This window comes from Schistocerca americana, chromosome 1, assembly GCF_021461395.2.
Source record: "Schistocerca americana isolate TAMUIC-IGC-003095 chromosome 1, iqSchAmer2.1, whole genome shotgun sequence".
Lineage (NCBI taxonomy): Eukaryota > Metazoa > Arthropoda > Insecta > Orthoptera > Acrididae > Schistocerca > Schistocerca americana.
This window is the reverse complement of record NC_060119.1, coordinates 1,137,620,871-1,137,647,232: the sequence shown is the minus strand read 5'-3', so window position 1 is coordinate 1,137,647,232 and position 26,362 is coordinate 1,137,620,871. Positions and strand designations below refer to the sequence as shown.

Sequence of the window (26,362 nt, the reverse complement as noted above, 5' to 3'; positions counted from 1 at the left end):
GGGAGACCAAGAGATGAGTACACTAAGCAGATTCAGAAGGATGTAGGTTGCAGTAGGTACTGGGAGATGAAGAAGCTTGCACAGGATAGAGCAGCATGGAGAGCTGCATCAAACCAGTCTCAGGACTGAAGACCACAACGACAACATCGAGGGTAAGTAAAAGTCACCACGAACTATTATCGTACGTGTTGCGTACGTGTTTAAAATCAAACTCAAATTTTCTTTGAACAACAACTGTATCATCTGAATTGGGAGGTCGGTAAAACGATCCAGTTATTATTTTATTCCGGCTGCCAACAATGACCTCTGCCCATACTAACTCATAGGAAGTATCAACTTCAATTTCGCGACAAGTTAAACTATTTCTAACAGCAACAAACACGCCACCCCAACTGTGTTTAGCCTATCCTTTCGGAACACCGTTAGGTTCTTCGCAGAAATTTCGGCTGAGCTTTTATCCGGCTTTAGCTTATAACGATTTGAGCATCTGTGCTTCCTATGAGCGCTTGGACCTCTGACCGATTCCAGCTGTAGCTCACTGATATTGTAATCATTAATACTGAAGACCCCCGAAGTTTTATATGCAGCTTACACACCGCAGTGGCAACCACGAAAGCGTAGTGAGCAAGTGTTACTTATTTCTGATACTTTGCGAGACGACAAGTTTAGCTCGGAACCAGAGCTGAGGTATGCGGAAGGTGGCCGTAATGGGTGGGGTATTGGGAGAGGAAGGGGGGGCCAGAGAAATCGGCTGAGTGCCGAGCGAACGGTCCACAGATGCTTCCCCTCTCACAGCTGCAGTCGGCTTCGCAGAGAGCCACGTGAACACGCGGAGCCAACAGCTGTAGCAGGTACATAATCATAAGAACGGGTGATTGTGTGTTTTTAAAGATGCCATTCGATTTGCAATAAGCAGTACGCTTTCTCGATGACTGTATTGCCACATTCCGACTATTTATATATGTCGCTCTTCTCTTGTAGGATTTGTGAGTCTGTCTCGAAACAAAAAAATTTTAAAACTCAATTGAAATGATTTTTTGATAAACCCATCTGTGCCACATAACAATTGAATGGGCTGTCAGACGCAACGGTTCTATTCCTAGTAATTCGCCGACATTTCACGTTATCGGAACTACATTTGTGCAGTAATGGAATATTGGGACATGGTTAATTTTGGTAATATTGACGGCATACTGAAACAATGTCAATTTGAAAATATTTGGAATAGGTATATTTTTGATTATGTTTGGAGGATTTGGGAGGTACAATGTTTTTAACAGCATTCGCCATGGCATGGGAAGAAGAGTAATATGACATAATACTATCCGATGTTTCGAGGAATCACTTGGCAATAATGACACTGCGGTTCGCTGCAAAATTGAAGACGGAAACTAAACAAAGCAGTTCGACATTCACTGCTACTGCAATATGCACCAATGCGGATTGATAAACCCCATACTGTGAACGGTTCGATCTTGTAATTACTTTACGGCTTCTCAGTCAACGAGAGCCATTAGATTTTAATATTTCTTTAACGATTTGTGTCTTCAGTTTTGTCCCAACTCACACTGAACTTTGTTTTACGAGTTCTGAGTTCTGATCCGATGCTGGCAGCAGCCGAAAAGTCGTAATTAATGATAGTTTATATACAATCGTTTCGTTCGCAACAACAAAACCGCGAAATAAATTCAGTGTACGCTTCAACAGATAGCACCATTGTTTTCAGCAAGAGACAGTACGTTCAGACAACAGAAGTTTGTTGTATTTCTATTTTCTTAACTTATTGTTGATTGAGATACTGAAAAAATATTATTACTGTTAAATGGAACGACGCATTTTTCTTAATACTATTTGAATCCAGTGTTATAACAAAATCAGCTGTGAATCGCTTTGTAAAAGTCACTAAAGAATGCAAAAACGTGAAGCCTAGGTGAGAAGGTTTAGCGCAAATTCAGCACTGTTATTTCGCATTTGCGTGGTAATTGACGTTAAATGCTCCTCTTTGTTTCAATCTCGAATTTTTACGAAATTGCATAGCAATTTTTGTGATATGATTAACTATACCCTGACAAGGGTTACATCAGTTTTCCTCACAAGGCTTACTGAATACTTTTTTTTTAAGTTACTGTACTGTCTCTGTGATAAAAATATTACGAATATTCAGCAGTTCCATGAAGGGAAATAAATATCTTTATTCCCTGTTTTATCTTTATATATCCAGCTTCTACATTCAACTGAATGTACAGTTTTTCAGTTTAAATGCTATCTATTTAGAAGCAACAAAGCTCCTTTTCACTCACGAGGTACTAGAATCGAAGTAAATCTGTAACGTACCTAATGTGATCGAGAGATGATGGAAAGTTTTCATCTGTCCATGTATCAACTATGTATGCACCAGAATTCTGGTTGGGCCTGCCAGTAATGTGTATTCCTACTGGTTACATGCTCTCAAATGATATACGAAGCCTTGTGGCATTCAACAGCATTTAAACTGCAAAACAATACATATAGTCTAGTGAATCGAGAAGGAAGCATTTATTTTCTTCCGCGAACTCTTAGCAGCCGACGTATCCCCCATCTTCCATCACTATGGAGACAACAAAGTTAGTAACCATGCTGCAATTGACTCTCATATTACACACTTGCAGTTGCAGAAAACGTTGCCACTATAACAAGTACCGTTAGTGAAACATTAGCAGAATCCGTGCTGCGTGTGATGTGCTATAGAATTTCCTCTTTGGAGAAAACGGAATTCTCAGCCAAAAATCATTCCTAATTACTTTTAAAATTGTTTTCACTGTTTATCATTACGTGAAGTTGCTCCTTTCTGTACAAAATTCAGCATAAGTTATGACCAGTGAAGTTCATTATTTTATACAACGTTGTATTCTTCAGCTGTGACCCAACCTTAGCGCCATAAATTACACTGGGGTAAATGTAATGTGAAGCTGGTCTCAGTATTTCCAGTAGAAATTAACTGAAGTTTAGGGTTTAACATCATGTCTACACAACAAGGTCCTAAGAGATGACCACAAGGTCGGAATGGACTAGATGAATGGGGAAGAAAATGGGGCACGTCCTTTTCAAAGTACCAGAATTGGTTCGGGATAGCGCGTCTTGCTGTCGAAAGGGAATTTTGTTGTTAGAGTTAACAGCGACAGCACACTGCACATTCGTGTATGTGAATGTGAAAGTGCTTCCAGAAACTTAAATTTCAGTCTTCTTATTTTCTCACTGATATGCAGTGAGTGTATCACGGGCAATACTGTCTGTAGCAAGACTATACTGCTTGAGGTTCAAATGGCTCTGAGCACTATGCGACTTAACTTCTGAGGTCATCAGTCGCCTAGAACTTACAACTAATCAAACCTAACTAATCTAAGGACGTCACACACATCCATGCACTTGGGAAGGATTCGAACCTGCGACCGTAGCGATCGCTCGGCTCCACACTATAGCGCCGAGAACCGCACGGCCACTCCGGCCGGCTACTGCTTGAGCTAAAAGCAGTTAGGTGCAAAAAGTTCAAGGTGGTCCCACCGAATGGAAAGGTCACGCGCTCCACTGTGAGACAAAGCCCACATTTTCTTATTGTAGCTGTCACAAACGATCAGAAAACACAGCTTTCACGATTATATCACGGAGGCTGCAGGAATAAATAAATGAGTTCCAAGGCTAACTTTATTCGACCCTTCTGCTTTTAATAAATCTGGTTCTTTCACGAAAAAATATATTGTTTAGGAACTGCAAATTAATATGAATTTCAAATATTCTATATCAGTTACAAATTAATATCAGTTACTAATTAAAATAAATTTAAGTTTTAGCGGAACTCGTGGAGCAATATTTCTTATGCTAAACGTCAGACAATCTGATGACGAGCTCTGGACGTGAGTATGACCTTTGTCGTGAGTGCCACTTTATAACGTTCCTAATGGACCGATTCAACGCTAGTCTTTTCATTTACGCGTAACAACCTCATTCAACGTTCTCGATGACATCTGTTTCACATTCCAGTCTTCGTCGGGCGTTAAATATGTTTTCTTCTACTGCTCTTTTGACTCTTTAGTACACGTCTCAATAAACTATACCTCCTTCTGACAAAGGCTTTTGATTAACACTTTATTCCCTAATTTTTATATCTTCTTCTGATTTCGTTCTTCGCTTTGTCGCTTCATTTTTAACTGGTCTCGTGGTTAATGTTTGAATTGAATACTGTGCTGTACTCCAGTACTTCCTCCTCTTTTTTGCCACAATTTTTTATATCACTGTACCTATTTTCTTGAGAGAGTTTATTAATTACTTAATGAAAGCATTTAAAAATCAGTTGCTCTTTCAGTGCTTCATTTCCCATTACAATGTTAATTTCTATTAGTCTTAGTTTTGTAAAAACTAATTTTAAATTTCGTCATTTCTATTTCAACTTATTAGTGCGGATTTTACGTTAGTTGACAACTGGGACTGACATCACTTCTCTTCTAATTATCACTTTTACAAGTATCATTTTGATGCTTATTTTTAATCATATCATTTGTGACCCCAATACTAACCTGACTTAATCCCTCCTTTAACAGGTATACCGTTTGTCTGTGTTAGAGTTTTGTTGACGTTATAGAAACAAGTAATTTTACGAACATCGTCTGCTTCACACTGTCATTTCCATATCTCTCACAGCTTGGAGTACATGCCTGAGTGGTTTAACTTTTAATCATAACTTTGCATAAAACTTCGGCCATATTATTAGTAACATTTTCGCTCCCCATTTCTACAGATATTCAATCTAAGAGCTCGGTGCCGTCCTCTATATATGCATGTCTGGGAGGTACTTGAATTTCAGTAAGGTATCCACTTTTTTAAAGTGAAGCTGTTTTGCAACGCTGGTGTACTTGGGAGCACAGAGAAGCGTGTTTCTTGTTGTGACTTAACTGAGAAGGTACTCACATTACTTTAGACTCACTGGAAAGAGAGACGCAAGGAGCGCTTCCCAGGAGTACCGACAGAACTAATAAACGGAGCTGACACGAGGGTTTCCGGTTTATGAGAGCGAATCCGCTGCGTTGTGCTTTCTTTTCCTTCTTCTTGTGGCTGCATTGTAAGCCTGCTCTGTTTGTCGAAGGTCACGGCTGCCCCTGAAAATGAGTCAAGACAAGGCAACGGATCAATACCGTACACAAAAAAGAAGACATTTTCCGTGAGCTGCCTTTGCTTTTCTTTCATTTTTTTCGTTTTTCACCTTGTATATAAGCAGCATTGTCTTCTGATACAATGGCACTCGCCCGGGTATTGTCATAATGGCTCTGTCGGAAAGAACAGTTCCGCGACGAAGAAGTCCTAAGTGACACAGGATGACACATCTTAACATTTCGGCGCGCAGGGCCTAATCTAACCTAAAAACCCACTGACAAAGGAAGCACATATCCAAAGGGACACCGATTTCTGTTATTTTTCGCACGATTGTAGTGCATACTTAGATGTAACGAACGCTGTCCTGGAAGCTGTTAAAAGTTACTTTAGGATTGACATAGAGCTGGGCAGTAGATATCGATTTATCAAAATACCGAGATGTTTTCATAATAATATCGATATGTACAGTTCTTATCAAAACTGTATACATACCGATTGGTCGATGATATATACTGAGTATCGAAAATGATTTTTTTTTATTGTCTGTCTTCTCTTGACTCATAGGCACTGTAGTTCTCATTGGTACATTACTTGCCCATTCTAGCTACGGCATCTTTACAATATAACAGTAAATATCTTACAATGGTCTTACTTTAATTTCATAATGAGTACTACAATGTGCAACAGATTTGAACATGAATGTATCTGTACTGCATATTCACGAAAGTTAGTTACTTCTGAGTATTATTTCCACCATTGCAAATGATAGGTATGAGGTGCAAAACGAACACGTTTGGTGACAGCACTGTATGAGAATGGTGGAAATTACCACTCCCTCCTCCTATGAGGCATAATCTGCTCTCTCCTTACCCCCTGAATGAGTGGGTCTAGTAATGACAGACACACTGTAGAAATAACGTAGACTCGGCACAAAACACACACATTACTGCAGTGGTATTTAATGGAAAATGGACTCTTCTTGTCTGAAATCTTATGGTAAGTACAATATTTCATGCTCAGAAAGCATATCAGAAGATTTATCTTGGGTAGTCACGATAATACCGATGTCTTATAAATATCTACAATGTATGTCGATATTTTTAAATGTTTGCTCATTCCCAAATTGACATTTTGCAGGAGCACATGGAAGCATAGCAGTGTTGTGCCACTTCACACACAGAACACATGTGTACTCATACATTCCACTGAATTCACTAACTATTCAATGTACAGTTAAGGAGCTGGCATCAATGTGGTCTGGAATTTTTCCACTATGTTTTCGTTTTAGTTTTATTCACGGCAACAAGTTATTAAAATTGTATATGGATAGTTTCCGAAAATGCTGTTATCGAATTTTCGACATGCGGAGAACCTTTTTTGTTACTGAAGACAGGAGAACACATTATCCAAATAAAATCTATAGAATACATCATATTAGCAGGTACTCTAAACCGTAACTCTGTCAGAGTTAGAACTCGAGATAATTTCAGCTTCAATAGTGTTATTTATTCTCGACACTTTGGAGAAATTCATTGAATATTGCATCCAGGAACTTATTTTTGTTGAAGTATACATTATAATTTGTCTCAGGATTGGAGGATATACGCCCTAATATCTGCTGTTTCAAAATTTGGGTTAAAATATTACTCTCCAATGCTAGACAAATAGCAAAAATATCCACTCCACATCTAGCAGTTATTGAAGAAACAATAAGTCTGTTGTCTTGTGCTCTATCAATGGCAATTCAAATTGCTTAAATAAACAATATACCTCACTACATACAAAATAAAGACGTAAGTCTGTGTTATCTGGCAGCCCAGTACAGACTGAGTCCTTTTCCCACCAATTTCTAGACAGAGGATGGGAGGAGTAGGTGGGGGAGGGGAGGGAAGGGGAGGTGATAGGAGGGGAAATGGCATGGAGGAGGACCAACAGCACCCTCTGGTTGTGATGTTGTAAACTAGGCCAATTGGTCTCTGGACCTCAAGGCGAACGCACAAAATTTGATATTCCTGCCAATAAATTTGAATTTTCCAGCATTTTTAAATTTCCCTCGAAAATTTCAATTTCCCGCCATTTTCAGGGGGGGGGGGGGAGGGGGAGGTGGAGGAAGAGACCCATGTACCAGCTGGGGAAAACTCTTACCGACATCAGGAGTTCGGGGTAGGGGTGGCCCTGAATGTATGCTTGGCTCTGATGTAGGCAACCCGCATTAACAAAATGTGCTAGAACGAACTTCATCCCATTAATGGCAGTAGTGGGGACGGTTGCAGAGATGTATATGGGCGAACAGACGAGCAACTGTTGAACAAGTGACTCCCGGGATCAAGCAACAAAAGTTTTGCGTATGGGCCTGCTCAACAGATGTGTGGTTCATGCACCCATGCTGACTACTGTTGACCAACGACAAAACCTGAAATTTCCACGCCAGTACAGTAACTGGATGTCCACTGAGTGGCGACAGGTGGCGTTTTCTGGTTAATCACTTTTATGCTTCATTGGACAGACGGCCACTGGCATGAAGAGCATGAAACGTCTGGAAGCAAATACCCTGCAGTTATGGCCTGGGGAATGTTTCCGTGGCATTTCCCGAGTGATCTCGTCATTCTGGAATGCACAGTTTACCACACAGTATTCATCTACCTTTGGGAACCATGTCTATCACTAAGTGCAATTTTTTTTCCCCCTCGGCACAATGGTATATAACAGCAGGACAGTGCCACAGTGGTTCGAAGAGCACCAGGAGTACTCCCCTGGCCACCAAACTGCCTGGATTTAAGCCCAGTCGAGAAATGTGGGATCACCCTGATCGAACTTAACACGCCATGGATCCTCAACTGAGAAACCCAGCGTATATGCCCTCGGCTCTGGAGTAAGCACAGAAAAACATCCCTTTTGTTACCTTCCAGAACCTCACTGACTCTCTTTCTGCAAGTCTCGCAGTGATGGTGATGGTATTTTCTTTCCGTCGTTACAACTACAAGAAAATGTGTGTTTTTCTCACCAGACGCGTTTCGCTTTATTGAGGTAAAGCACCATCAGTGGTCATGATTTCTGCTTGGTTTCTCACCTACTTCAGGAAATGTCATCTGCTAGCACTTTCTTTCGTGTCATTCTTCATTAGACACCAATATTTGCAGTCTCATTTTTCGCCGCTCTACAGAATTGTACATATTGTACGTTTTACGCAGCACAATTTTTTGTAAACCAGTGTTTATTGTTTATTTTTATACTTAGACTACATGTATCGGCGTCTAATGAAGAAAACCACCAAAGAAGTGCTAGCAGACAGCCTTTCCTGATGTAGGCGAAAAACCAAGCAGAAATCACCACCACTGATGATGCTTTACCTCAACAAAGCGAAACGCGTTTGGCGAGAAAAACGCATTTTTTTGTAGCTGTAACGACGGAACGCAAATATCCTCAGCAATTGTAAAGTGGCTACGGACAAGATGGCCACACAAATGAAGAATTTTGACAGATGATCACTGTAATGTAACTGGACAGTGTAATTGCGTCGCTTCCAAAGATGCTGATCTTAGTCTTGTCATTCCAAACGCTCCAGCCCAGTTTTCTTTGACCCCTCTCCAAGTCCAAATCCCGTTGCCTACGTTTCTCTCTTTGCATATTCTTCAAATAAGACTTCTCTTCTAGATTCCTTGTTCGCAAACCATGTTCACAAAGTTTTCGTTAAACTGTTCGATCAGAAACCTCAAAGCTTGGAGTTCTCAAGATGGCATTTACATTCTTTCCGGCACGCCAACAATCTTTGCAGAGAAGGCATATTCTACGACAGTCTTTATCACTCAGTATAGATTTTCTGCCGATTATTGGACCAGTTTTGGTTTGACCGAGTTTCTTCATGCCACTCGCACACTTTCCTCGCATCCAACTTTGCGGCTCCCCCACCCAACCTTTTTGCTATTTCTGTGTAAGTTTTAACCTTCTTCATGCAATTTTATTGACTTAGCCCTTTCACTTGGTAATCAGTCAGAACTTTCCGGACAGGAGATATTGTTTTCAATATTGCCTTCCGCCACAGCTCACGTTAAAAGAATCTTATACCACAACAATAACAAAGTGTTGTTGACTACTACATTTACAACAATGAGAATTACGTCTTTTCTCGCTGGATAAAGCAATATTCAGTGTTCGATTTGTAGGAACAGACCAAATGAAAAATTTGCTTTGAAGCAGCACACACATATAAAATACAGGAATTTTCAAACCATTGTCATTTAGGTCCATTTATTTACTTCTAATAAAAATATAACATACACCATTTTCTGTTTTTGTTGTTGTCTTCAGTCCTGAGACTGGTCTGATGCAGCTCTCCGTGCTACTCTATCCCCTGAAAGCTTCTTCATCTCCCAGTACTTACTGCAACCTACATCCTTCTGAATCTGCTTAGTGTATTCATTTCTTGGTCCACCTCTACAATTTTTAACCTCCACGCTGCCCTCCAATGCTAAATTTGTAATCCCTTGATGCCTCAGAACATGTCCTACCAACCTGTCCCTTCTTCTTGTCAAGTTCTGCCACAAACTCCTCTTCTCCCCAATTCTTTTCAATACCTCCTCATTAGTTATGTGATCTACCCATCTAATCTTCAGCCTTCTTCTGCAGATACACATTACGAAAACCTCTACTCTCTTCTTGTCTAAACTATTTTTCGTCCATGTTTCACTTCCATACATGGCTACACTTCTTACAAATACTTTCAGAAACGACTTCCTGATACTTAAATCTGTACTCGATGTTAACAAATTTCTCTTCTTCAGAAACGCTTTCCTTGCCATTGCCAGTCTACATTTTATATCCTCTCTACTTCGACCATCATCAGCTATTTTGCTCCCCAAACAGCAAAACTCATTTACTACTTTAAGCGTCTCATTACCTAATCTAATTCCCTCAGCATCACCCGTCTTAATTCGACTACATTCCATTATCCTCGTTTTGCTTTTGTTCATGTTCATCTTATATCCTCCTTTCAAGACACTGTACATTCCGTTCAACTGCTCTTCCAGGTCCTTTGCTGTCTCTGAAGAATTACATTGTCACTGGCAAACCTCAAAGTTTTTATTTCTTCTTCATTGATTTTAATTACTACGCCGAATTTTTCTTTTGTTTACTTTACTGCTTGCTCAATATACAGATTGAATGAAATCGGTGAGAGGCTACAACCCTGTCTCACCCCCTTCCCAACCACTGCTTCCCTTTCATGCACCTCGACTCTTATAACTGCCATCTGGTTTCTGTACGAATTGTAAATAGCCTTTCGTTCCGTGTATTTGACCCCTGCAACCTTCAGAATTTGAAAGAGAGTATTCCAGTCAACGTTGTCCAAAGCTTTCTTTAAGTCTACAAATGCTAGAAACGTAGGTTTGCCTTTCCTTAATCTATTTTCTAAGATAAGTCGTAGGGTCAGTATTGCCTCACGTGTTCCAGCTTTTCTACGGAATCCAAACTGATCTTCCCCGAGGTCGGCTTCTACCAGTTTTTCCATTCGTCTGTAAAGAATTCGTTTTAGTATTTTGCAGCCACGGCTTATTAAACTGATAGTTCGGTAATTTTCACATCTGTCAATACCTGCTTTCTTTGGGATTGTAATTATTGTATACTTCTTGAAGTCTGAGGGTATTTCGCCTATCTCATTCATCTTTCTCACCAGATGGTAGAGCTCCCAAGGCTATCCGTAGTTCTAATGGAATGTTGTCTACTCCCAGGGCCTCGTTTCGACTTAGGTCTTTCAGTGCTCTGTCAAACTCTTCACGTGGTATCATATCTCCCATTTCATCTTCATCTACATCCTCTTCTACTTCCATAATATTATCCTCAAAAACATCGCCCTTGTATAGACCTTATATATACTCCTTCCACCTTTCTGCTTTCCCTTCTTTGCTTAGAACTGGGTCTCCATCTGAGCTCTTGATATTCATGGAAGTGGTTCTCTTTTCTCCAAAAGTCTCTTTAATTTTCCTGTAGGCAGTATCTGTCTTACCCCTAGTGATATACGCCTCTACATCCTTACATTTGTCGTCTAGCCATCCCCTCTTAGCCATTTTGCACTTCCTGTCGATCTCATTTTTGAGACGTTTGTATTCCTTTTGCCTGCTTTTTTTACCGCATTTGTGTATTTTCTCCTTTCTTCAATTAAATTCAATATCTCTTCTCTTACCCACGGATTTCTATTAGCCCTCGTCTTTTTACCTACTTGACCCGCTTCTGCCTTCACTATTTCATCTCTCAAAGCTACCCATTTTTTTTGTACTGTATTTCTTTCCCCCATTCTTGTCAATGGTTCCCTAATCCTCTCCCTCAAACTCTCTACAACCTCTGGTTTTTTCAGTTTATCCAGGTCCCATCTCCTTAAATTCCCACCTTTTTCAGTTCCTTCAGTTTTAATCTACAATTCATAACCAACAGATTGTGGTCAGAGTCCACATCTGCCCCTGAAAATGTCTTACAGTTTCAAACCTGGTTCCTAAATCTCTGTCTTACCATTATGTAATCTATCTGATACCTTCTAGTATCTCCAGGATTCTTCCGTGTATACAACATCTGCCGCTACGGTCGCAGGTTCGAATCCTGCCTCGGGCAGGGATGTGTGTGATGTCCTTAGGTTAGTTAGGTTTAAGTAGTTCTCAGTTCTAGGGGGCTGATGACCTCAGAAGTTAAGTCCCATAGTGCTCAGAGCCATTTGAACCTCCTGCCACCGAATTTCACTAATTCCCACTATATCTAGCTTTAACCTATCGATTTCCCTTTTTAAATTTTGTAACCTACCTGCTCGATTAAGGGATCTGACATTCCACGCTCCGACCCGTAGAACGCCAGTTTCCTTTCTCCTGATAACAATGTCCTCCTGAGTAGTCCCCGTCGGGAGATCCGAATGGGGGACTTTTTTATCTCCGTAATATTTTACCCAAGAGGACTCCTTCATCATTTAACCATACAGTAAAGTTGCATGTCCTCGGGAAAAATTACGGCTGTAGCTTCCCCTTGCTTTCAACTGTTTTCAGTACCACCACAGCAAGGCCGTTTTGGTTAGTGTTACAAGGCCAGATCAGTCAATCGTCCAGACTGTTGCCCCTGCAACTACTAAATAGGCTGCTGCCCCTCTTCAGGAACCACACCTTTGTCTGGCCTCTCAACAGATACCCCTCCGTTGTGGTTGCACCTACAGTACGGCTATCTGTATCGCTGAGGCAAGCAAGCCTACCCACCAGCGGCAAGGTCCATGGTTCATGGGGGGACACCATTTTTAGAAAACACCATTTTCTACAAATTGTAAATATTCAGTATACAAATCGTAAACAAAAAAATAGAATCATAATTTATTGATTTAGTATATCACACTTACGTACATCTCGTGATGTTAAAATGAACGAACATGTCAAGAAAATGTAGAAAGCGTAGGACAATTGCCTAACCCACAATCTTTTATTGGATACACGATCGGTTTCGGAACATTGACAATTCCATCATCTGGTGTAAACTGCAATTAAAGAGATATTCTATTACACGCGAAAGAGAGGGTATCCTCAAGTCTGAAATATCAGATGACAAACTATGCGGATCAAATTTCAAATTAAAACAAATGAAAAGAGAGAACATAATATTGCTTACAAACAAAATCACTTAATCATGGCACCATTTTTAGAAAACACCATTTTCTAAAAATTGTAAATATTCATTATACAAATCGTAAACAAAAAATAGAACCATAATTTATTGATTTAGTATATCACAACTTACGTACCCAGATGATTAAGTGATTTTATTTGCAAGTAACGTACTGTTCTCTATCTTAGTTTGTTTCAGTTTTGAAATGTTAGCCGCATAGTTTCTTATCTGACATTTCAGACTTGAGAATCCCCTCCCTTTTGCGTTAACAGTATATTTTTACTATTGCATTTTACACTAGATGATGGAACCGCAACTCTTCCAAAACCGGTCGTGTAGCCAATAAAATACTGTGGATTGAGCAACCATCCTGCGGTTTCTTCATTTTTCAGAATGGACTTCTACCGGTGCTCATTCCCAAACTTCACTTCATTGTTTAGAACATAAATGCTAGCTGAGGTTCAGACAGACTTTCATTTGTTAATTTTCTGTTTTTTAATAATTCAGATTTTGTTGATGATAGCAGCGATCCTCAATAGTAACCTGTCACACACAATGTTCATAATCTTTCATAATCATTTTTCTTTAATCACTTTAGTATTACGAAGCACTTCTTAAGCCTTCGGCTCCTGCCAGCAGCGCGGGCCCGTAACATACAGAGCGGGTGCGCGGTGCGATTGTACGTTTAACATCTTAGGTTATTTGGGCGCCGATTGGGCAATTATCTGAAGCAATGCGGGGTGGAGTGTAAATAGGAAGTTTATTTTCGTACGTGACTGTGATCTATGCAAAGTATATTATGTATATTCTAACTGTTACATGGTTGAATTGTACTATGTGTGACATTGTAGTCGAGCGGTTATTATATTGTTTTTAGTAGTTCGTGGTTTTGTCTGCTTCGGGATTCGTTAATTAAAAGCCACTGGCACCCCCGATTGAAATTAGACTCATTTAGCAGCGCTGAGAGCCTTAACCCACTCACTAGACTGTTTCTTAAATAAATAATCATTTCATCACAACTCCTTATTATATCTTGACTACACTTCGCCGCAATTGCACCACAATTATCTGCCTGCTTTTTTCATGCATCTGTCTTATGGGTGGTATCGACCAGATGCTGTTCACTTCTTCCTTACTCTGCTCCTAACTTCATCCAGCACTCCATCAGTTCCTCTTCTTCCTCTCAGTCTCTTCTCTGCAATGTTCCATTTCATCACTCTTCATTGAAACCAATTCGCGATATATATCTCCCAGCTAAGATGCTTTCATCATTCTTACCATTTTCACTGGTTCTTTTCTTTCCACTCTTATCCTTAGAAGCACTTTTTCATTCGTCATCGTATCAGTCCAGTTCTCTTTGAGTATTCTTCTCCACAACCACGTTCCAAAAATAGCCAAGCATATTTGCTCTTTCATCTTTGCTGTCCATGATTCGCGGCAATTTTTTACCACACTTCAATGAAAATACTCGCTAGTCCTAATGGAATTCTATTTGCTATCAATGACCTTCCCACGCGTTCAAAACCTCCTTTACTCATAGAAATTCTTTTCGCATTTTCCTCTACATAGCTTCCATTTTCTGTCGTCAAACATCCTAAGTACCTAACAGTTATTGTTTAGTCCAAGGTCTTTCCTTCCAATGATATTTTGATGTAATTTCACGTTTGTTGATTTTCATCACTGTGCTTTTCCTATATTTATCCTCATTACATATTCTCTATCGTAAAGTATATTTCTTCCTCTGATGCATACAAAACTGATTGATCATAATTGTCTTCATCCTTTATCCTCCTACTATCATGTCTCTCACGTTTTCTAATGCTTTGTCTCTTATTTTTAACGAGTTTGGCACTCTGGCTACTGCTCCACAGTATATTTATTCCCCCATCAAGTTCGTTGTAAATAATCCAGTGCAGTTCAAAAGGAACAATGAGGCACATAATTACAATACCAGAAGGAAAAACTACTTTCATTATTCCAAATTAAGGCTGGCTTTGGTACAAAAAGGGTTGATCAATGCTGCAACTAAAATTTTGGATCACTTACCCGGTGATGTAAATCGTCTGACAGACAGCAAAGTAAAATATGGAAACAACCTGAAAAAGTTTCTGCTTGACAACTCCTTGTATACCATAAAAGAATTTCTATTACTCTAATATCTAAAAGTTGGTGGCTAGAATATACTAATTCACATCATCATATTTAACAGTAATAATAAAAAATAAAACAATAAAATAAAAAACTTATGAATATTCAACATGTAGCCGTAGTTACAAAATAATTTGGGATGTGGATGTAAAATAACTCGTTCATCGTCACTACGTTTCATCGTGCGGACGATCCATGAACATGAAAATAAGTAACTAGTTTTCCCAGCATATTGAAAATCGTCGATGACAAATAACATCCTTGTCTGGTAGCTCTTCCAAATATGTCTGTTTCCTCATCACCAATCCTTATTACCTCTACCTGTCTTCATCTTCACCTACATCTACATGTTTGCTCTGCAATTCATTCTTAAGAACTTGGCAGAGGATTCATCGTATCACTTTCAAACTATAGCTCTACTGTTCCACACTCGAAAAGTACGAGGAAGAAACGAACACCTATAGGTTTCTGTGCGAGCGGTTCTTTTATTACGACTGTAATTTCTCCCTATGTAAGCAAAAAAATATTTTCGCTTTCGGAGGATAAAGTTGGTTTTAATGACTGCAACCCCAACTCGCGATCATGACCTTGATACTCTATCCACTATTTCGCGACAATACAAAACAAGCTGTCCTTTCTTAACTCTTTCGATGGCCTCCGTCAGTCCTGTCTCGTAAGGAACCCAAAGGCGCAGCACTACACCAGAAGGGAACGGAGAAACTTAGTGCAGGCATTCTAGTAGATTTGTTGCTTCTTCTAATTGTAAGTGTTCTGCCATGTCCACAAGGATCATGTGATCGTCCCAATTTATGTAGTTCGTAGCTGTAATTCCTAAGTATTTAGTTGAATTGACAGCCTTTAAATTTGTGTGATTTATCGTACAACCAAAATGTAACGGATTCCTTTCAGTACTCATGTGAATGACCACACACTTTCTATTGTTTAGAGTCAATTGCCATTTATCGCACCATACAGATGTCTTTTCTTATGTAGATTTCCTTCATCAATCTTCTATCCTTTCAGTCAACATCAACATTTTTCAAGGTCTTCAAGAGATTCCCCAGTCAAAGCACCAAACCCACTCATTAAAATAAACAGATGCCAGATAATCAGATAATATCCAAACTAAACTTCTTATTTGTCGATAAATATCTATGTTATGAATTATTAACACAAGACTCTTGTGTAATATTCTACAAGATTTATTGTTTAACTAATCGATTTCCACTGTTAGGCTGTTATCAGCTGTGTGTTGCTGTTAATTTTTATGAGATCAAGGGTTTCAAACTATTTGCATCCAAAAGTCTCTCAATTGGCTGGCAAAGAAGAAAATAATTATAGTTCCATAAGAGACTAACATGAGAACAGTTATTTGGATAAAAATGTGAAGCGTTCCCAGAAAGGAGTCTACATCGTTTGGACTTTAATAACTCGAACAAAAATAACAAAAACTATTAATTTTTAAGTCACGTAGATGGTCACGACGTTACTGATGACTTTTATGTTGAAGATATTCAAAATGTCCTCCATCGGAAGCAGAATAGAGTCTGTAACGACGCGAAACAGAATGACACACATGTGTTATGGTTGCCATTGTGATGGATTCGCAGGCAGTAACAATCGCCTCTCTCATGTCATTCAACGTACTTCGCTTTGCGGAGCATACAGTGCAGTTGGTGAACAGCTGCTACAGTTCGTTCCTGAAGCGTGGTGAGGTACTTCACACCTGTCTCCGTTCCTACAAAACGGGAAAGGCCCTGCAAATCCTCTGACACACATACCACATCTCATTGATAACCCAGGAAGATTAACAGTTCGTTCATCCGTAACACTGGGATTATCTCTTGCCCACTTCACACAGTTGTAGCGATCGATCGTTCCATTCACGTTAAACGCCCCCTCTTCAGGCCAGATAATGACATCAGTCAACTGTTCATTATCGGAAACATATTCGCAATACTCGAGACGCCCTTCAGGATCGTCCTCATTCATAGCCTGCGGCGAAATGGAAATGTAGGGTTTGCACTCTGCTTGCTTTAAAATGCGGTGTACACTTGATTTACTTCCACATGATTCATGCGCAGCTTGCCGTATGGTCTTCTTTGGGGATCTTGTGAAAGCTTGTACCTCTGCATCCAACCCTCTTTCGTCCACTACTGATTTCTTCCTACCGCACTGGCCCTTCTTCAGATCATGCACACTTCCTTCCCTCTCAAATCTATCGCGTGATTCCGTTATTGTTACACGTGACGGTGGAGCAGTATCAAACTCTGCACGCCATCGCCTCCGTACTTCCTTCATGTTTTCACATTTCATATAACACTTTAAAACCCACTTTCTGTGCTCCAAGGACAAGCTTCCAGCCTTACTGTTACTTACGTGTCGTTACTGGCAACAGAAAGTAAACAAAAGAAAAACAAATGAATGGCTACAGACACTAGTCATGAGAGTATCATACAGTCACAACTGGATCAGGTTATCACTAATATTTCCTCAGTTTTTAAATTTCAAACTGTCTACGCCATTTTGTGGGACAGCGTGCGTTTATCTTAGATAAAAGGCAAATTGCGTTAATGAACTACATGACAAATTCCGACAATTTCTTCAGAGAAGAAAATAAACTGAGCAAAATGTCGTTATCTTTGGGAACATGTTTGGCTCTGAGCACTATGAGACTTAAATCTGAGGTCATCAGTCCCCTAGAACTTAGAACTACTTAAACCTAACAAACCTAAGGATATCACACACATCCATGCCCGAGGCAGGATTCGAACCTGCGACCGTAGCGGTCGCGTGGTTCCAGACTGGAGCGCCTAGAACCGCTCGGCCACATCGACCGGCCGGTGACATATTTCAAACAGTTGACTAAACAACACTGGTCTTAAATAAGTGTAATACTACAACTGAGACACATGAAGAGACTAAACTAGCAAGTGAGACAACTGTAGTAATACAAAATAAAATTTTAGGGCAAGTGCAACCACAGCACCGTAAGTGAAATGAAGTAAAATACGAGCCATAAAAGTAGGACAGGCAGTTTAAAAAGTATTCTAGATAGTTTTATTTGCAGTATCTGCACTTATAATTGATGAGTAAGGAACTTTCAACGTACGATTAAACAGCCAACCGGTTGCACATGAACGGTAGGTATATTGACCTAGGTTTCGACACCTACTAGGGGTGTCTTCACCAGAATAAACGTTGCTAAATCCTATAAAATAATACAAAGGAAATTAGGTATAACCAAAAATATGAGGGTAATCCCAAAATTAAGGTCTCGTATTTTTTTTATAAGTACAGAACTCTGTTTGTGTGGCAGTTGGTCACACTGTGATGAAGAGTGCTTCACGCACTGTGTGTAAACATGAGCACGCCGTGCTGAGGCGCTCAGTCTTGGCTTGGCAGCCGTTGAGAGTGGAGCTCTCGTTGGATGTTATCGCCAAGTGCGAATTGCGCGCAGTTATTCGGTTTTTGAACGCAAAGGGCACTGCGCCGTTTGAAATCCATCGCCAATTGACGTAAGTGTATGGTGAGTCGCTCACGGTGTCAAAAATGTTCGTAAGTGGTGTAGAGAGTTTGCAGCTGATCGGGCCGAAATTCACGTCGAACAAAGGAGCGGGAGACCGTCAATTTCTGAGGAGACACTGCTGAAGGTTGAGCAAGGCATGCGTGAAGATCGGTGGATCACCCTGGATGATCTCTGCACGTTGGTTCCTGACGTTTCCCGAAGCACCGCTCACAGGATTTTAACAGAAACAGTGAACTACCGGAAGTTCTGCGCAAGATGGGTGCCACGCATGCTGACTGAGGACCACATGTGGTAACGAGTTGATGCTTCCCAAGCATTTCTTCACCGCCTTGCAGCCGAACAGGACAACTTTTTGGTCATAATTGTCACGGGTGACGAAACCTGGACATACCACTTTACACCTGAGACCAAGCAACAATCACACCAGTTCATAACTTTCTGAACAGCATGGCGGCGAGCTGGTATGACATGGGCATACAGAAACTGCTACAGCGTCTACAAAAATGCATCGACAGAAATAGTGATTATGTCGAAATATATCTAAATGTTCAAGCTGTAAACTGATGTAAACCATTGTAGAAATAAACAGGTCTATGTACTTATAAAAAATAGGAGATCTTACTTTTGGGATTACGCTCGTACATTAACCGAGATGACAATTTCCATGACGCACAAAGGCTACTTCCGTAAAATTACATTGCTAAAAAGTAATAGTCAGAATTTGCAGCAGCTATACTCCTGTAAAAAGTAAGATATAATGTTCTAGCCTGTTCCTAGCTGGGACGACTGCTACGGTCGCAGGTTCGAATCCTGCCTGGGGCATGGATGTGTGTGATGCCCTTAGGTTAGTTAGATTTAAGTAGTTCTAAGTTCTAGGGGACTGGTGACCGTAGATGTTAAGTCCCATAGTGCTCAGAGCCATTTGAACCATTTGAACCTAGCTGGGAACAACATCAGACCGATCGGCCCAGTGGCTTACATTGCTGGCACGAAAACAACACGTGTTGCAACGCCTTTCAGGCGCTAGCAGTAACATATGAACTGTCTGATCAATCAGTATCAATACTGCGGAGTAGCCGTATGTTCATTAATTTCCATTATTTCAAGAAGTTTGACCTTCCTCCCTTTTATGATGTTGCTTAGGACCTCATGCTGCACCTTGTAATTGTGACCTTCATTAGAAGGTTGCCTGCAATGGTAGAATCTCCAGTTTCTGCGACATCTATGGAGTTCATTCCAGAGGGTCAGTGTGTCATATGCTGATTAGCCACAGCATTATGACCAGAAACCTACTATCGATATGAACCTGTCCAGACGATAGCAGCGTCACCTGGCGAGGAATGACTGCTAGTCAGACACAAGAGCGGTGCATCTGGTATCAGTGCGCGAGCTGTCCGTGTGTAGAATGGGAAAGGCGTGCTATCTACTGAGTTTGACCGAGGACAGATTGTGATGGCGTGAAAGCTCGGCACGAGCATTTCGGAAACTGCGTGACTTGTCGAGTGTTCGAGGAGTGCTGTGGTGAGTGTCTTCAACACGTGGCGAAACCTAGGTGAAACCAGGTCCAGACGTCGTGGGGTTGATCCGCCGCCCCTCACTACAGATGTCGAACGTCGTGGGCTGGTAAACCAGCACAGACGGCGAACTGTGGCGGAATTAACATCAGACTTTAATGCTGAGTGGAGTATACGTGTATCTGAACACACAGTGCACCGAACGCACCTAACGATGGGCCTCCGCAACCGATGACCCACCAATGTTAACAGCACGACACCGGCAACTACGGCTGAAATGGACATCTGACCATTAGCACTGAAAGCTGGCGCAGTGGCAGAGTGTTGGATGGTCTGATGAATCCCGACACCCTTTTACTCATGCTGATGGGAGGGCGCGAATCCGTCGTGTTCCAGGAGAACAGCTCCTTGACACCTGTACTGCAGGATGGAGACAAGCTGGCGGCGGCTCCATTGTGCTCCAGGGATCATTCACATGGGCATCCATGGGTCCAGTGGAGCTCGTGCTAGCACCATGACGGACAAGGAGTATCGTACACTGGTTGCAAACCAAGTACACCCCTTCATGACAATCATGATTTCGACGGCAGTGCCATTTTTCAGCAAGATAATGCGCCATGTCACAAGGCCAGGAGTGTGATGGAGTGGTTCGAGAAGCACAGTGGCGTGTTCCAATTGATGCACTGCCCCCCCCCCCCCCCAAAAAAAAAAAACTCACCATATGTGAACCCGATCGAACACACCTGGCATTTGATTGAACGTTGCGTCAGAGCTCATTCCCCCTCCCCGGAATTGACGGGAAGTTGGTGACTTGCGCCTGCAGATGTGATGCCAACTCCCTCCTACGACCTACCTAGGCCTCACTGCCTCCATGCCACAACACGTTGTCGCTGTTTTCCGTGCAAAAGGTGGACATACCGGCTATTATGTAAGTGGTCATAATGTTCTGTCTCATAATTGTATATTTTATGTAAGCCAAGCTTTGGATGCATCTCTTGTGAAATCTTTGGTCTCACAAAAATTCGCTGCCACTCACATTCATCTTTGAACCTAATGATGGCCTACAAGCCCAAAATCGGTTACTTAATAAATATCTGTGTTCAGAATGAGATTTTCACTCTGCAGCGGAGTGTGCGCTGATATGAAACTTCCTGGCAGATTACAACTGTGTGCCGGACCGAGACTCGAACTCGGGACCTTTGCCTTTCGCGGGCAAGTGCTCTACCATCTGAGCTACCGAAGCACGACTCACGCCCGGTACTCACAGCTTTACTTCTGCCAGTACCTCGTCTCCTACCTTCCAAACTTTGCAGGAACTCTCCTGCGAACCTTGCAGAACTAGCACTCCTGAAAGAATGGAGTGCTAGTTCTGCAAGGTTCGCAGGAGAGCTTCTGTAAAGTTTGGAAGGTAGGAGACGAGGTACTGGCAGAAGTAAAGCTGTGAGTACCGGGCGTGAGTCGTGCTTCGGTAGCTCAGATGGTAGAGCACTTGCCCGCGAAAGGCAAAGGTCCCGAGTTCGAGTCTCGGTCGGGCACACAGTTTTAATCTGCCAGGAAGTTTCAAATATCTGTGTAATTAAGCGGTTAAAACGCTCACATGGGCACTCGGTCTCATTTGGAGGTTACATACCTACCGACTTCTAGGAGCAATCCAAATTTGATTATCAGTATCTAATACACAAACATTAATGTCTGTTTGTTCGTCTTCTATGCGTTCCTATGCCATTCACCTGATTAAGACGAAACTTTGGTAAGTCGCTGCGCGCGCACACCAGCGAAGGTTTCCGTGGGATTTAAGAACCACCCAGTGGGGTGGGGGTGAAAAAAGGGAGACATGGTAGGTTAACTCAGCAACGTCTGGAGCAATTTCAATCGAATGTTGTATATGCATGGCTCATTATCTGTATAAAATTATTGTGGGGATAATATAGCCAAACCACCCCTACGAGTGGGAATATGGGTGAGAACACGTGACATGAGAATATTCGATAACGACCTACATTAGAACCAAATCCATAATTTTCTGGGTCGCTGGACTTAAGCGGATCTCAGACGGTTAATAACACTGCACAATAACATTGTGCCATATTATTGGCGTTCTGCCTCCACTGTTCTATAAAATTGTGCAAAAATATTGTGGTTCGGAATGTTGTCGATTAACACGCTGCTGCTGTGGTAACTGCTCTGCTTTGCTGCATGTAGAAAAAAAGGGTGGCTGAAAGATTGGGTCAGGAAGCGACAACGATCATTCACGACAACTTGTTTAGAGAATCCAGCTTGACTTTTTGTGTGTTGATCGTCCCACATCTGATACATTACTGGACTTGGTTGTTAACATACAAAGGCGTCGCTAAACCTCTCGCCTTGCCAAGCAACACGTGACTGATCGCAGTGAGACAATCTATGGATTCAGCAATTGCTGTATAATCGTTTGTTTGTTGTTTTAAGTACGGTGTCGAAGCAATGTACGTGTAACATATATTGAAGGGATAACCATCAGTTCTCTGGGATACAATATTTTCGGTGTTGCCTATAAAATTTAGTTCTTGAGGTATGATATGACTCAAAGCTGACCAACTCATTTATATCAAAAATATAAATTTTAGTTTCTTGCAGCTTCCCTCCCCATGGTTAAATTTCTGCAGAGTCTCAAATCCCCATGATCAAAAAAACAAAAACACTACAATTAGAGACGTGATTCCACAAAGAAAGCGTTTACCTGTTACGCTACAGTACCTCGCAACTGGCGGTCCTTTCGAAGGCTTTCAATTTACAAGCGCAGAATTTCACCTTAAACTAAAGTATTTAACACATAGTTGTTGAAAGCGTGTCATTAAGTATTAAGTGCAGTGAACGATTATGTTTGGGAAGGTAATCTACATACACACATAAATACCCACCTGTACTTTTATTGATTTTTCTGCATTAATTACTTTTTAAAAAGCATCATCCCTCATGATCTTTCCCCTTATTTTTTTGTGCAGCAGATCACAGGGATTCAAAAATGGTTCAAATGGCTCTGAGCACTATGGGACTTAACGTCTGAGGTCATCAGTCCCTTAGAACTTAGAAATACTTAAACCAAAGTAACCTAAGGACATCACACACATCCATTCCCGAGGCAGGATTCGAACCTGCGACCGTAGCGGTCGCGCAGTTCCAGACTGAAGCCCCTAGAACCGCTCGGCCATATCGGCCGGCCACAGGGATTCATTTGTGTTTTTGTACTCATCTGCCCTAACATCCCACAATATCGGCAGTTATTTACACATTTCGATGCATCGCTCTATCGTCTTGTTTTGAACTCAATTACAACACCGTACCACCAACTAACGGTGAATACAATAGTCTGTAGCACAAGAGAGAAAATTGGAAATTTGTACTAAGGACTATGGGTCCAAACTGCTGAGGTCATCGGTCCCTAGGCTTACGCACTGCTTAATCTAACTTAAATTAAGATAAGGACAACACACACCCATGCCCGAGGGAGGACTTGAACCTCCGACAGAGGAGCCGTGCGAACCGGGACAAGGCGCCCAAGATCGCACGGCTGCCCCGCGCGGCACAAGAGAGACTGGTCAGGATATAATAAACATCGCTCACAGACGGCAAAATATCTCCGGGCTGCGCAGAATATTTGAAAAGTTATTGATGTCCTCAGTATTAATGTGCAACCTCTCAATCTCACCCCTAGACGCTTAATATTATTGCTCTTGAGGAAAAATTGTGCAGTATCATTGACCGCCTAGGGGGCGCTTTACTGGTGACAGCCACGATGACGTTACACCCCTAGAGTTTGGGGTGGGTGAGTTTTGCAAAGACAGTGACGCCTGAAGGAGTTTCTATCATAACTGGCACACAGATCATTTGCTGTCTGGAAAATTTTACTGTGACAGTAAGACGCCTCTGGCACCCATATGGCTGAGGGTTTAGGGTGAATAGGCGTGCACAAAAACATAACTCAGGACGACTTGGAGCAATGTGGGCCGAACTTGGTTAATACATGACTCATTATTCGTATAAAAATTTCCTGGAAGTAAAATACACGTACTACAACGTTAGGAATGGGGGCGACAGTGAGAATGGGCGAAATGCAGAAACTTGAGGAAACGACTGTTGGCTTTTCTTTCCCATGATTGACTTTGATTGGTTCAAAAGTTTGAAGTGCAGTCTGTCCCTTACATTTGCGCTGTTAGTGCATCAAACACATCGTGATAATGAGCGCTGCAGTGAACCAGTAACTTTGCCAGCGCGTTTCTGGGCCAAAGATCAAGCCGTACGGCAAAATACCGCAGATACGAACTTCCGTAGAATCACGTGGTGTAAAACAGCAGACAGTTGCCAGCGACAGTCTTTTTTCTCGAAACGACAATCACTTACGGACAGAACTGCAAGTTTCCTCACAATTCGGATGAGACTACAGGACGAACTTTGCTACACACAGTGTTGAAATACACTACTGACCATTAAAATTGCTACACCACGAAGATGACGTGCTACAGACGCGGCATTTAACCGACAGGAAGAAGCTGCTGTGATATGCTAATGATTAGCTTTTCGGAGCATTCACACAAGGTTGGCGCCGGTGGCGACACGTACAACGTACTGACATGAGGAAAGTTTCCAACCGATTTCTCATACACAAACAGCAGTTGACCGGCGCTGCACGCTGAAACGTTGTCGTGATGCCTCGTGTAAGGAGGATAAATGCGTACCATCACGTTTCCGACTTTGATAAAGGTCGGATTGTAACCTATCGCGAATGCGGTTTGTCGTATCGCGACATTGCTGCTCGCGTTGGTCGAGATCCAATGACTGTTAGCAGAATATGGAATTCGTGGGTTCAGGAGAGTAATGCTGAACACCGTGCTGGATCCCAACTGCCTCGTATCACTAGCACTCGAGATGACAGGCATCTTATCCGCATGGCTGTAACGTATCTCAGTCTCGAACCGCGTGACCGCTACGGTCGCAGGTTCGAATCCTGCCTCGGCCATGGACGTGTGTGATGTACTTAGGTTAGTTAGATTTAAGTAGTTCTACGTTCTAGGGGACTGATGACCTCAGATGTTAAGTCCCATAGTGCTCAGAGCCATTTGAACCATTATTTTGTAACGGATCGTGCAACCACGTCTCGATCCCTGAGTAAATAAATGGTGACGTTTGCAAGACAACAACCATCTGCACGAACAGTTCGACGACGTTTCCATCAGCTCGGAGACCGTGGCTGCGGTTACCCTTGACGCTGCAACACAGACAGGAGCGCCTGCGATGGTGTACTCAACGACGAACCTGGGAGCACGAATGGCAAAACGTCATTTTTTCGGATGAATCCAGGTTCTGTTTACAGCATCATGATGGTCGCATCCGTGTTTGGCGACATCGCGATGAACGCACATTGGAAGCGTGTATTCGTCATCGCCATAGTGACGTATCACTCGGCGTGATGGTATGGGGTGCCACTGATTACACCTCTCGGTCAACTCTTGTTCGCATTGACGGCACTTTGAACAGTGGACATTACATTTCGGATGTGTTATGACCCGTGGCTCTACCCTTCATTCGATCCCTGCGAAACCCTACATTTCAGCAGTATAATCCACGACCGCATGTTGTAGGTCCTGTACGGGCCTTTCTGGATACAGAAAATGTTCGACTGCTGCCCTGGCCTGCACATTCTCCAGACCTCTCACCAAATGAAAATGTCTGGTCAATGGTGGCCGAGCAACTGGCTCGTCACAATACGCCAGTCACTACTCTTGATGAACTGTGGTATGGTGTTGAAGCTGCATGGGCAGCTGTACCTGTACACGCCATCCAAGCTCTGATTGACTCAATGCCCAGGCGTATCAAGGCCGTTTTTACGGCCAGAGGTGGTTGTTCTGGTTACTGATTTCTCAGGATCTATGCATCCAAATTGCGTGAAAATGTAATCACATGTCAGTTCTCCCCCCCCCCCCCATGAACCATGGACCTTGCCGTTGGTGGGGAGGCTTGCGTGCCTCAGCAATACAGATAGCCGTACCGTAGGTGCAACCACAACGGAGGGGTATCTGTTGAGAGGCCAGACAAACGTGTGGTTCCTGAAGAGGGGCAGCAGCCTTTTCAGTAGTTGCAAGGGCAACAGTCTGGATGATTGACTGATCTGGCCTTGTAACAATAATCAAAACGGCCTTGCTGTGCTGGTACTGCGAACGGCTGAAAGCAAGGGGAAACTACAGCCGTAATTTTTCCCGAGGGCATGCAGCTTTACTGTATGATTACGTGATGATGGCGTCCTCTTGGGTAAAATATTCCGGAGGTAAAATAGTCCCCCATTCGGATCTCCGGGCGGGGACTACTCAAGAGGACGTCGTTATCAGGAGAAAGAAAACTGGCGTTCTACGGATCGGAGCGTGGAATGTCAGATCCCTTAATCGGG

At 42.1% G+C, this 26,362-nt stretch overlaps 1 protein-coding gene across 1 annotated transcript in view; it reads left to right on the top strand.

Moving 5' to 3' along the window:
* The first annotated feature begins 800 nt into the window (after positions 1–800).
* Positions 801–26,362, top strand: part of LOC124619227 (inorganic pyrophosphatase) — a 130,312-nt gene continuing 104,750 nt past the window's right edge. The window contains exon 1 of the mRNA XM_047145476.1: positions 801–851. The gene's annotated coding sequence lies outside the window, so the exon portion shown is untranslated. The remainder of the gene's footprint in view (positions 852–26,362) is intronic.